The following is a 14,356-nucleotide window of genomic DNA, read 5'->3' on the forward strand; positions in this document are numbered from 1 at the left end:
AATAGTCTAAAATGAGTCAATAGACTTACATTAAGCTACATATAAACTTTAAAACTGAATAGCAGCTCAGATCATTTGCTCTTTGATGAGAAATATTTGAGTTCATTCAGAGATTTGCAGACTTTATCTTAGAAAATCTCTTCTCAAACTCTAGACATGTGAGATTACTGGGATTTTATGTAAAATGAAATAAAAGTCTCTCTTAATCTCCCTTTATTGTCCTGAAGGAACATTTGAGCGTTTTATATTTATAAATAATGAAATCAAAAAAGATTTCACATCAAACCCAAAAGCCATAGACACATTAATAAGTGGATATGATGTTGTTCTCACCTGAAGATGCTGATGTTTGTCAGATGAGATGGAGTAAATCAGCAGTGCAGATGGAGGATTGACTCTCAGATCGTCTCAAGTGTCTTTATATACTCACTGCACAGAAAAAACACACTTTGGGAGTGATTATATCACAATGCTTCTGCTACAATGCAATATTTATCGAGAAAAGATACTTCTAACCGGCATCTCATTTTTAATTAGAAAAAGTTTCCAGGATTATCATACACATGCAGAATCTCAAAAAAGTGTCATGCAAAAATGTCACAGTACAAGACGTTTTAATGTCTGTATGTAAATATGTAACTTGTGTGAATGATTTCTTCAAAGGGATATTTTGCAGCCAAAACAATGCAAAACACTTCACTTTTAATAAAACACGCTCAAAAATGTGTGTGTGTATAAATGTAAATGTAAAAACGGCTTTGAATGATCTATCTGAGTGATCTTTGTTGATATCTCCACGTTAAATCAGGTCAAAACGAGTCTGTTCCAGGGAAACATACATCTGTAATCGTGAGGATGGTCTGCTTTCCACAGAACATCATGTGTGGCTGCAGTCAGATGGAAAAAAATAAATGCAGTAATATAGTTCATAACTTCATATTGGCAATCTAAGCTGATAAAATGTACTTTCGCATTTTTACATTACAGCTATTGTCACGGAGGGGTGGGTTGTATATTCAGTTGCACGACAAAGGAGATATCTTCAGGAATGGAATAATAACAAAGAACAGGAGAAATAACCAGGAAAATAAACTAACAAACACCACGTACTGTTAAAGAAAGCTAGACAAAGGACAGACAAAAACTGAGGGCTTAAATACAATACAGAGGACTAAACAAGACTAATTAACTAGACACGCCTGAACTGAAGAAACTAATTAATCTGTAACCAAGAAGACAAACAGGCAGACAAGGAGAACTGAAACAATTAACAAACTGAATTTGAAACTGAAGCATGAAAACAGATCAAAACTCAATATGCTATATGGTAATTAATTCATGATCAGCTGAAAGTCTTCTCTCAATCACAGCGTTTCTAGCTCAGGATTTAACATTTAATTTGTAAATGAGACAAACGATAAGTTACAGGTTCAGTTATGAGAAATTCCTCTAAGAAAGCTATGGAAAATAAAGTGGCATCTTGCTGTGTTTTTATTTTTATTTATTGTCCCAATGCAACAGTTAAATCTTTCTGATGGAGGTGGACATCAGTGTTTCTTTATTTATTGTTTGTGTATCTGAAGCCCCAGCTCCAAAATGTACCGTTTTGTAGAATAATTATTAAAGTTAGTTATCTTTACATTCATATTTGTGCAGCGATCCACATTGTGTGTTCGAATGAGATGAAAATCAACACAATTCAGGTGTATTTACATTAAAATTTTATTTAAAAGCATATTAAATTCTTGATGATTAGATTACAAGTTTCACTTGATCAATAACACAGACATGCAATATGATCTAAGAATGATGTCTGATAGAAATGCTATAAATATGTTTGTATGGACAATTCACAAAGCAAATCTTTCCCCGACATGACCATGATGAGTATCTGAAAGCATCTCCGCTGTAACGAGTCTTGACATATAAGCTAACAGTATCTGTTTTCTGAAAAAAAAAAAAATCAAAGATTTATTTGATATGTTTGTCAAGTATTCAAACACTGAAAACAGGACGACCAGAGACAAAATGTGTGAGTGAATTTTAGTTAGCGTAGTTGAAATATGATCAGTCATGATGTTACAATAAGAAATTTATAGAGACATTCTTTAACTGAAACATTTTCTTTTTCCTAATTCACATTTTTGTCCAGTTCTCAGATGCTTTTTGTAACATATGCAGGCTGTATTTATTCTCATTGACAGCAGGTGGCGCTGTTTGAGCAGGATCAATATGAACCCTTCCAACTTTCACACATCTTAATCATCAAAAACTCTCTTAACACCATTAACAACACCATGCACAACTTTTTCTGGTGCCTTGACAATCTCTTTAGTTCCTCCGGCCACGGCTCCGGTCACTGGAGACACCAGCAGACCAACAGTAGCCCCAACCGCTCCAGCTGCCGAGCCGACACTGGCGATTTTTCCTGCAAGCAGAATATGGAGACAATATTTATTTCAGTATAGATTTTAGTCCATTTATTACTCTTGAATTCCCACAGTCATGGAATCCTGTTAATATTAGTAATAGAGTATACATGTTTCTATACACATTTCAATTAGGGATTTTATTTATTATTATTATTATTGTGACTGCAAACTCAGTAAAAATCCAGTAACAATGAATGAGTAGCCTATATTGTTTTTTTGTTTTTCTTTTTTTAATTAATACTTTTATTCAGTAAGGATGTATGAAATTGCTCAAAAATGACACCAAAGACATTTATAATGTTACAAAATATTTATATTTCTAATAAATGCAGATCTTCAAGACTGGAGTAATAATGCTGAAAATTGAGCTTTGATCACAGGAATAAATTGCTATAAAAATAAATTAATAAACAATAATAAATTAATTTTTGTACTGGTTATATCCATGACACAATATTCACACATTATTGTATATTATGATTTATGATTACAGCATCTAATAGATTTCTTACCGTCACCACACACCCTCTCAAGAGTCGGAAGAGTCTGTAAAGTTGTTTTAAACAGCTGTAATGTAAATGAAATCGAGCATTTGTGTTAATGCTAAACATACACAAAGTCAATCATAATGCACCAAACACATTATCAGCACTAACCTGCTGTCACAGATGGTCTTGCTGTTGGTGAGCTGAGCTTCTTTGAATCAATGTTGAGTTAATCTCAGATCATCTAGGGTCTTTATGGACTCTGAAATCGAAACCCCCCAGTAAACAGGAAGTGAAGCTGTTAGTGAAGATATTTCTGAGAAGACATCAACTTACTTTCATGTATGAACTTACATTCTCAGAAATCACATTTTCTCTGGCATCAGGTCGATGACGAACATGCTCCTCATCATCCATGAGCCCATCAGTTTGAATAAGGAACACCTTGTTGAAATGTGAGGGCAGACCACTGGCCTTTATGAATCGTCCCAGTTTACAGGAAAGTCTTTATTTTTTACAGTAAACAGGTGGTTTTCTTGAAGCTTCTCTTTCACACAGTACTGTAAATGCAGATGTGAAGATGTAGTGTGCTGAAGTTAATGTGTTCTTAATACTGTAGATTTAAATCTTTGCTTTTACAAAGCAGTCCGAATCTGTACCCAAAATCGCCCATAGTCATATATATATAGTGCAGTGGGTTATTTGAGGGGACGGCCACAGCAAAATCCCGGTGTAAAATGAACACCGCTCTGTGTTTATGTTGGAACGACTAGGGGCTGTTTACACTACACCGTTTCAGCTAAAAACTGAAACCTTTTTATGTGTTTGGCCGTTCATTTACACAACAACGGCATTTTGGGTTTCTAAAAAAGTGCAAGCTTTTGAAATTTAGTCAATGCATACGTGTTTTGCACGAGTGCGCTGTAAAATAATGCACGTTCGGCACGTAGTCTTTCTTTAAGCGACATCACCAACTACAGGCCTGGCAGCAGAATACAGCATTTTTAGTCGTTTCTGCGGATCCGTGTGAACCATTTTGACAGCGTTGTCATCTATACCAGTGGTTCATAAACCTGTCCTGGAGGACCACCAACCCTGCACGTTTTGTATGACCTGATTCAACTCATGAGCTCATTAGTAGAGACTGCAAGACCTGAAATGTGTGTGTCAGATAAAGGAAGACATACAAAATGTGCAGGGCTGGGGGTCGTTTCAGTTGTCGTTGTCATTGTCAGGTAAACGTACACTCAGAGTTTAATAGATTGAGTGATGATTGAGCGACAACTGATGATAACAAGCAGAATCACTGAAGGAAAGAGAAACACAAGAACTACAACTGACTTCAGTAACAGCCTTAGATGAAATCAACTGAAGATAAAAGATATTTAATCTCTCCAGATCTCAACGGAAGAAGATTCAACAACTCCACAAACAGCATTACCAGCTTCACTTATTTCTAACCAGACTGACTTTATTTCTGACACATGTCTCTTATTGAGAATTAACAGAGGTTTAGATGTTGATATTTTATTGAAAATAATAGTTTGGTTGGTCATCGATATGGTGATCAGTATTTGCATTAGATGAGCAGTTTGGCTCTTGACGTTTTAACATTAGCAAGAGAAAATGTGAGAAAATCAGGGATTGACATTAACACCCGCCAACCCGCCAAATGCGGATAGATTTCGGCTGTGGCAGGTAAGACAACCACTCCCACTAGCCACTTTGGCGGGTTTAATTTAATTTCATCTTACAGCCAAATGATTGTTGAAGATCGTCATATCACAAAATTACAATTAAATTACAATTCTTTATTGATTAACTTGCTGTTAGTGGAATCACACTGAATGAAGAACAGAAGCGCTCTCTCTCTCTGTCACGCGGGATCAGATCTCCTTGCATCTGAATAGTCAAATGCACGCACACACAGATGTCAAAATGCCCATCGTGTGGAGTATCTTGCGTGAATACAGTCGGTTATGGCTTAAGTGGATGTAAACAGGTTGGTAAAAAATTGATTATGTGTCAGTATATTACATGCATTCATTAATGTTAATCAAACAACCGAATATGTTAAATAAATATTAAATAACCCTACTGCATCTGAAAGAAAAAAAAAAAGATTTTTGTAATTTGCTAATCAGCCTAACAAAAATGACTTTTAAAAATTCTCATATTACCCACCCCTTGCCCAACTGTACATACCAGCTGATATACAATGTAGTCTTGATTTGGGTGGCCAATCTGTATTTGTAAGTTTGAAAGGGTTTTAAATCTTCTAAATCAATTTAAATGACTCAAAATCAGGACATTTAAGCATGCCAAAGTCAACTTTAATCACATAAAATATAATTTAACAGCAAAATTGGGGCCAGTGAAAATGCTGAGTGCCTAACTTTTGAAAAAGAGGTGAGCAAAAAAAATAATGTCAAGCCCTGGAGACAATGTGGGCTGCTTACTGATGACAAAGACGTAATCTTCACCTAACAGTCTAACTCAGACTTTAATCTCTGATTTATAGGTGATATCTTCTGAATATCTCCTCAGTGATGATAGCAGCACTGTGATTACACATCTTGATATTAAACAGTGTTTTGATGATATGAAAAAAAACTAAAAACAGTTCTTCTTTTCTTCTTTTTTTATGGAAACTGCTTAATTTAGTCACACACAAACGTCAAGAAACAGCATATGAATCTCAATTCAGATTCATATGCTGTTTCTTGATGTCTGTACATGTTCTAATGGAACACCATTTTATTAAATTGAAAAAAAAAAAAAAAGACAAAAAAAGAAAGTATTTTAAAAATTCTTCAGCTTCACAACACTGTTTAATATCAAGATGTGCAGTCACATTATTACATCATCACTGAGCTGATATTCATAAGTCATCACCTTAAATTTTATTTTTTTATCAACAATAGCAAACGTCATTTTAGAGTTTTGATCTAATGCAGAAAGTCCCGGAAGACCTACTTCTTCTGACGAGATTCTGAAGTATACATGGAAAATAGAAGGACCAAATACAATTTACACAAGTGACAAAATGTGTGACATTGTGAAGTTTTTTTAACATAATAGTGAAAGATCAGTGTTGATTTCTGATGTCACAATATTATGAAATAATTTCTAGAGACATCTTCAAACCAACTGTGAGTGTACAAAATATTGTCTTTTTCATATCATTCACTTTTTTTTTATCATTTTTTTCCAGATGATTCACAGGCAAAAGTTAATGAATAGTGTACACAATATGAGTGTTAAAGATTAATCAGAGCAAAGTTTTTCATACATCTTAATCGTCTAAAACTTTCTCAATACCATCTGCAATACTCTGCACAAATTTTCCTGGCGCAGTGACAATCTCTTTAGTTCCTCCGGCCACCGCACCGGTCACTGGAGACGTCAGCAGACTGAAAACAGCATTCACTCCTTCGCCAGGTGTGTTTGCGCTGTTGATTCTACTGCTGGCATCTTTCATGCTGTCAGCGGCTCCTTTCACCATCCCCACAGGAACGTCCACTACGGCTCTGACCACGCCCACCGTCCCCTCCGCCACACCCGACGCCACGGCGCCCACCACTTTGAAGAAATCCATGATGTCACGTGATTCCTGCGAGTGAAATATGAGACAGCATAAGTTTGTTTCCTTCTGCCGATAGATATAGAGAGAAACTTGCTTCCCATAAACCCAATGACTTTCAAACCTCTGGTCCTCTTCCGTCAAAAGTGACTGAAAAATGTTATGTTTTGAAATTTTACTTTTTTTTCCCCTTCATCGGAATGGGATGACACTTGGTGACTTTTGTTGCATTAGCTATGAGAACACACAGACAAAAAAAAAAAATCAAGGACATGATTTGGTAAAGAATTGTTAGAGAATCTGGAAAAAAAATGACTGACATAGGAAATGAATGGGACATATGAAAAAAATATCAGAGAATCTTTTTGGTAGTACAAACTAAAGATCAGCCAGTGTGCAGAAACAAAAAGTGCACAGCAATGAAGGTGACACTCTAAAATGTCAAAATGCACACATGTCCAGTGAGAGGAGGCAATGCCTCCATTGAGCTATGACTGGATATGATCAGTTATGACTGGATTGTGCAAATAATATATAATACTGCATTTAGTTATTATTTTTGAATACATGTAAAATGCATAAAAACACTAACTTGATTAAATGTATACTTGGTTTTAATAAATAGAACATTACATAGTATAAAATTGCAAACTAGAATGTTTTTGGTCTCTTTTTGTGTGTGTAATGTTTAGTTGTAGCAGGGACATACATTCATATTTGATATATATATATATATATATATATATATATATATATATATATATATATATATATATATATATATATATATATATATATATATATATATATATAATGTGAGGACTTTGCCTCCTCATATGTGTGTCTATATATATATATATATATATATATATATATATATATAGCTGTATACATAACTGTATGAATAACTGTATGTAAAAAAGAATTGATGACCTTCTTAATCATTTCATCATTCAGAATTATCATTGTTTATTTATTGTTTTAAACATATAATTGATCTCTTACCGTCACCAGACAATCTCTGAGGAGCTGGAAGAGTGTGTGAAGTTTTAAAGTTGAGTACACCTGTAATATAAATACAAACTAAGTTACTATACATTTTAAACATGTTATACTATAATAAAATGTCATCAAATAGTTTGTGAATACTGACCCGAGGTCACAGATGGTGTTGATGTCAGATGAGGTTCTTCAGATCAGTGTGGACTGACTCTCAGATCATCTCAAGGGGTTTATATATCCACTGGAGGAATGGAACTCTAATGGTGGGAGTGGTTATGTTACAATCCTTTAGTCTGGAGCTCAGTTTTGGACGAGGCTGTGATCTGTTAACCTAGCCAGCACCTGAAATGGTCTCTGTTAATGTTTTAACCAGCAGTAGATCTGACTGGATGAATTAATTCTCAAGAGACGATTACATGCCAATCAAAACCCCTCAGTAAATTATACCATAAAATATACTCAATAATGAGGACAAAAAGTCTTTGTTGAGAGGACATCTACATTGACTTTAGTTCATCTACTCAACTTTCTGAAATCCACATCAGCTTCTCTGTAAAGAACAGACTCCGTTTGAATGAAAAAAATGACGTGTGAATGAATTGTGAGGAAAATAACTGACTTTATATTCACTTTCATTTTCTGTTTCAGTGCTGCTCTTTCACCCAGTAAAGGTTTTATCCCTGATAGCATGTTACTTTGTACCAATTCCAAGTCAACATTGATGCGTCACCATTAATAGTAGTAAATGAATACTGCAATTACGTAACATTGTTTCAACATCATGTTTGCACCCTCAGTTATTCACCCCAATGTTAAAATAACCCCAATAAAAAAAATCAATCAACTTCACTGAATGTCATACATCACTTTTGTAACAAAAACATTAAAAACTGAACATAATGAAATTAATGTTGAATCAATGCTACATGTCAGTTCAAAGTGTTTATATATCGACTTAAAATTTTCACAGATTCTGCAAGGGGTTCCCAAACTTTTGCATGCCACTGTATGTTGACAGGAGCATGACAAAAAACACAGGATGTGGGCGAGTCTCTCATTTATACAGACCATGGCATATAAGTTGAAAGATACATTGAAAATGTATGTACGGTATACTGTCCATGTCCAGAAAGGTAATAAAAACATCATCAAACTAGTCCATGTGACATCAGTGGGTTAGTTAGTATTTGTTGAAGCATCAAAAATACATTTTGGTCCAAAAATAACAAAAACTATGACTTTATTCAGCACTCTTCCGGGTCTGTTGTCAATCCGGGTTCACGACTCCGCAGTGACGCTGCTGACTTGTTATTCAGTGCGCCCAAGCTTCGTTTACAGTCTGAGGGAGACGCACGCTGTAAACAAAACAATCTTCGCAAACATGTCTAAGGATTTCGACACAGAGGAAGACTTGCATTTTTTTTGCTCAGCCATATTTATTTGAACCCGAATACACGGACGAATAACTAAGAGCAGCGTCACTGTGGAGTCGTGAACGCGGATTGACAACAGACCCGGAAGAGAATACAATGCTGAATAAAGTCGCAGTTTTTGTTATTTTTGGACCAAAATGTATTTTAGATGCTTCAAAAACTTCTAACTAACCCACTGATGTCACATGGACTACTTTGATGATGTTTTTATCACCTTTCTGGACATGGACAGTATACCGTACAAACATTTTCAATGGAGGGACAGAAAGCTCTCGGACTAAATCTAAAATATCTTAAACTGTGTTCCGAAGATGAACGGAGGTCTTACAGGCTTGGAACAACATGAGGGTGAGTCATTAATGACATAATTTTAATTTTTGGGTGAACTTTGACTCAGTTAAAACAGCCCAAACAAAAACTATTATTAAGAAGTTAAGGATCAAGAGCCCAACTAAAGCAAACACTCATCTCCACGATGGTGGCTTAAAAATTGTGATTTTTCTCCTTTGGTGATTCTGCGTGTTCGTCTATATCGGATGTCCAGAAGACGTCAAAAAAGACGTCATAAAAACTTTCATTCTGGCCCCTCAGTGGACGTCTTTTCAACCTGAGACAAGATCTCAAAAAGACGTCTTCTGGACGTAATTTGCTCAGTGGGTAACCCTTTAATAACTTTTTGAATGCATTCATTTTTAATGAAGGCCATCTCATTTCGAAGGATTAGGAAGACAGCCTTCATTTCGCTTTCTTCACTCAGCGAATTTTGAAAGAAGTGTCTCCTTTGTGTCCTCTACTCACTGGACTAGACGAGCCTCTCTACGATGCAACCTTTCATTTTAAATCATCCATTTTATCAGTTTCATCTTGCTATTTAGAGAAACTCAAAATGTTCAGGGATGTCGATCACTCTGATATTGTTCCTCTAACGGATTTCCAAGTCCTTGAGTTTTGCTCTCGATTTGTTATTTCCTTTCAACTTATATGCCATGGCCTGTATAAATTAGAGACATCCCGTGTTTGTTCGTCATGCTCCTGTCAACATATTTATAGAGGTGAAACAGAAGATCTGGTATTAAGATGTTCTTAATGTTCTTTCCATGATCCAGGGTTGCGACGTCTTCTGTTGCTAATGGCACTGAAAAGCAAATAACAATTTCACAGAAATGTAGCAAAATCATCCATCTATCTATTTTTTTCTAGACTTTCTGCATTGTTAGGGGTCGCTGTAACCATATTTATTTCATTTTAAATAGTTTAATTAGGTTTCATCAATGTCTTACGCAACATCTCTAAGCTATTATCATGATCAAAATATTTCAACTAAAACTATTTCTTCTTTCATTTTCGAGTTGTTACTTTTATTGTTTTCTGTATTCTGTCAAAGACGGTTTTCTCTGGAAATGCTCAGCAAGAAAATGTCGATGTCTGTCATTGGTTCTGTCACACTTGGATATGGATATGTACCCCTTCATAACATATCTTGTAATCCAAATAAGCAACCCAAAATAACTAGTCTACTCACTAAACTGCATATATTGTCTTCCCCTCAAGTGTGATTATTATTAAAGAACCATAATGCTGTTGTTGATCTTCTAAAGGAAAACAAGACTTTTTGCAGTGAAAAGTGAAACTGAATGTACACAGTGTTTTGTTTGACAGAAATAGCCCTGATTTACAAGAAATAAAGTCTGTGTCTGTGGTTTGGCTGTTTCGTTCTTACCATTTCCTTTCAACAAGTGGCTCAAACAGGAAGTGCACAAGTGCTCTGTCGAACAACAGACATTAACATCAGAGGAGTGTTAGTTGGCTCTTTTACTGTAAACATCTCTTTTACACAATAGGAATCCGTGGGATCGTGAGTTTTGCATGAGGGTGTAAGGACCACCCGTCGGCCCAAAGAATGGATTCTAACGGTCTGGACCGTTCAGGTATAATGCGTGTGTGTCTTTCCATTGCTGATATGAAGTTCACTTAATTTTTAGAATTTAGTTCCAATTGTATTATAGCTGTGCACTCAATCTGACTCCAATTTCAATTGGTTATTACTTTTAGATTGTGTTTCTAATAAGGAATTAATCATTGGTCATGTATTAATTTAGATATTTAATTATTCTGTATATCTAATACATTCAATTATTTGTTCACTAGGGACCCGATATCACACAGAGTCACATGCCCTGGGTTTGTGTGGATCTCACGACACAAATTCGTCAGTTTCTGATTCTTTGTGCAGAGTTTACTAATGCATTTGAATCAAACCGCTCCATGCTTATTCATACAAAAACACAGTTTTCTTAGTCACAACTTGCTAAGTCAGTGATAGACAGAAATCAAGCTCCTTTCATTGAGCCTTTAGTTTGACATATCCTGATGCAGATTTGCGGAAATATCAAACTCCACTTAATGTACTGGTCATAATGATTTCATAAGCATCCAGAGTAAATCAAATACATTTTTTCAGCTAAAAATGTGTTGTTACTGATTAGACAAGACAATTATAAGCCAATCCAAAAATAATAAAATACAGTATATAACGTAATCCTCCTTGTTTGCCCATCTATATTGGGCTGTAGAGCTGATCTTTCCCAGCGGTTTTTTGTTGCTTAAATAAGCATGAAAGTTATAAAGAAATTTATATAGGCCTATCAGCTGTTACATTGCAAGGTATAAAGGAAGAGCTCAACGAGCTCAACTCATAGAGTGCCCCAGGGATGACACATTTTTGTAGGCAAAACCCGGAAGCGAGTTAGCATTTTAGGACTTCCGGTTCCAACGCCGTAAAGTCTATGGGTTTTTTGAATGGGTTTTTGCTAAATCGCCTGAAATAAGGTCTGTGGTTAAAGCCTCTAAATACTTTCATGTTTTGATCTATGACATAAAACACACCAGATGTAACCCACTTATGATTTTTTTAAACTTTTACTGTGTCTGAAAACAGGCGGTTGCTAACAAATTGCTAAAAGGGACTACTTCCTTTGGCGGGGACTTTAGACTTTAAGTATTCATAACAGCACAGATCATAATCAGTGAGCATGTTTATAAATAGAGTTGTTTTCTAAATAAAGTTTGAGGAAGTTTGGTGGTGACGACGTTGATCCGCGACCATGGTGTGCTGTAGTCCGTTTATAGCCTACTGTTAGCCTTTTATATCTGACCACTTTATTTAGGCTTCAAAATCTATAAATGTTGTGTTCACTTGTAAAGATTATCTTGATAGACAAAACCCTTTATTTTCTTATTTTAGCTTATTTTCTGCGATTTTCCATAAGTCTATGGGGTTTCGATTGAGGGAACCCGTGCGCCGCTAACTTCCGGGTTGGCCTACAAAAACACGTCATCCCTGGGGTACTCTATTGTAGACGATAGCTGAAGGTTGCTCTGCTGTTACACAAAGTATCTGTTATTCAGTTACAGACGACTGCACAAATCATGCATACTAATGAAAACATTATAAACTGTTACCTAGAAGTAAACAACTGTAGTTTAGGCATAAGTCATCCGCGACGCTGAGAATATAGTTACCTTTATGGAATAAACCACTAATGTTTGAGATACAATGTGAGCTAATATTTGCACGTTGTCTGCGAAACTCATTTATATTAATTTATGCTCCTCCTTCAGAAACCAAAAATCTCAGAAACCGAAAATCTCGTGTTGCGGCAAAAATGAATTAGCTGACATCACTAGTAAGAGACAAACCTTAGGAGAATTCACTTTATAAAGATTTTATTTCTTGCAAGAAAGAGTCCACAGTCGACACAACCATACAATGTCTGCCCCGAGTGTGAACTAAGGACACAAGAGAACCCACAAACATTTATACCCCCAATGTTTGAGCAACTCTTCTCAGTACTTTTCCATACAGGGTAAAAGTGACAATACACATACACAAATGGCTAGTGACAATACACATACACAAATGGCTTCTCCTTCTGTCTTTAGAACTAATTTAATTAACAAGCAGGAAACACAATGGTCCCCCTTCTGTCTTTGAACTTATTTAAATTATCCGATACCCTAGGTTCGGGAAAGCTCTCAGTTTGGGTGTCTCACCGTTACCCCCCTGGATTTCAGCAGACACTGTGTCTGTTGAGCTCAGAGAGGTGTTTTGCATAGCTTGAAGCAGATATTGGCATATTAAATTTTTCCCCAACAATTCCCCTTTTATCATTCTTTGATAACTCACAAGAAAAATTTAAAATGTGTAGGTATGAATAAAATAAGAATAATAAACAATAATAATAAAACAAGCAAATTTAAGTTACTCATCACACTTACACTCTTCATCTCTAATTTTTTGTATAAATGATTACTCTCTTAAATTTGTAAATAAAGAAACATTTAGATATCTGGGTTCCCTTGAAATGTTACCCAGATTAAATAAAATAATAAAAACAAATAAATAAAAATCCCCTAATTTATTTTAGTTGTCTCCTCGCTTAACATCTCATCAAATTTGTTCATTCACTCATTGTAATCGTCATAAACAGTTAGTTTACCCATTTGCTGAGACATATTAGTCTTCAACATTCTCTGTACTATGCTGGAAATGCACTGCTAAGTGGATCGGTGCACAGTTGTACGTCCAGGACGTACGAGGAAGATTAGTTTTGATGTGTTTTCTTTGAAAACTGGTTGGCTCAGCACCATGTTGTGCCAGTGTCTCTGCTCCTCTCCTCTCGGCTCCTCCTCCCCGATCACTGGTGGGACCTTTCTGCAATGGCTCGCATGCACCCACGTCGCTCTCTCAGCTACCTTGACGGCGGTGTGTCGTCAGAAGCACGATAAAAGGCTCAAGCTTTTTCACCTTCCAGCTCTTCCTCCTCAGGTCCCTTATCACCATGTAATCTCCCGGCTTGATGTTCTGCAAGGGAGTCTCAGCCGGTTTCCCCTGAGAATCTTTCTCCCGCACACAGACATTAGACAACAGAGAAGACTTTTCTTTGCGGTAATTCAACATATTGTGCTCACACAAATCTATGGATGGCAACTGTTGTTTACCCCCTTCCATTCCCATGAAGGGCGGTCGTCCAAAAACAATTTCAAATGGGCTTAGATTTACTCTGGTTGTTTTTCTCATTCTCATGTACATTAACACAATAAAACCCTTTGTGAACCACATGTCTTTCATCTGCCCTACCATAGCCCCTTTGCCTCCATGGTCTCGCCCATGGAGGAATTTAGCATAATGAGAGAAAAAAAAAAAAAAAAAAAATGTCGGGGTAAACAAGGCTTGCCATCCACGCTCATCCACACATCATTCTCAAGTTTGCAGCCACAACGTCTCCACAGGTTCTTCTCCGCTACTGTAGCAAATGCCTGCATACTCTGTAAGGAAGTCAAAGCATTTGTGTTAGTTTCAGATAATAAAATACATTCTGGTTCCTTTGACTGCTGTGCTGCCGCGCCTTCGCAGCCATA

The 14,356-nt window shown here is 36.1% G+C and overlaps 1 protein-coding gene and 2 long non-coding RNA genes across 3 annotated transcripts in view; 1 reads left to right on the forward strand and 2 right to left on the reverse strand.

The window, feature by feature from the left end:
- LOC137032441 (B-cell receptor CD22-like) overlaps positions 1-14,356 on the forward strand; it is a 900,294-nt gene that overhangs the window by 13,854 nt on the left and 872,084 nt on the right. The window lies entirely within an intron of this gene.
- Positions 1,875-3,125, reverse strand: LOC137032533 (uncharacterized). Its single transcript, XR_010896696.1, has 3 exons — positions 3,089-3,125; positions 2,945-2,999; positions 1,875-2,428 (listed from the first exon to the last, which is right to left on the reverse strand). It is a non-coding gene; the product is annotated as an uncharacterized lncRNA (long non-coding RNA).
- On the reverse strand, positions 5,292-8,069 carry LOC137032900 (uncharacterized). Its single transcript, XR_010896759.1, has 4 exons — positions 7,654-8,069; positions 7,506-7,565; positions 6,625-6,734; positions 5,292-6,530 (listed from the first exon to the last, which is right to left on the reverse strand). It is a non-coding gene; the product is annotated as an uncharacterized lncRNA (long non-coding RNA).

Source organism: Chanodichthys erythropterus, chromosome 12 (genome assembly GCF_024489055.1).
Source record: "Chanodichthys erythropterus isolate Z2021 chromosome 12, ASM2448905v1, whole genome shotgun sequence".
Classification (NCBI taxonomy): domain Eukaryota; kingdom Metazoa; phylum Chordata; class Actinopteri; order Cypriniformes; family Xenocyprididae; genus Chanodichthys; species Chanodichthys erythropterus.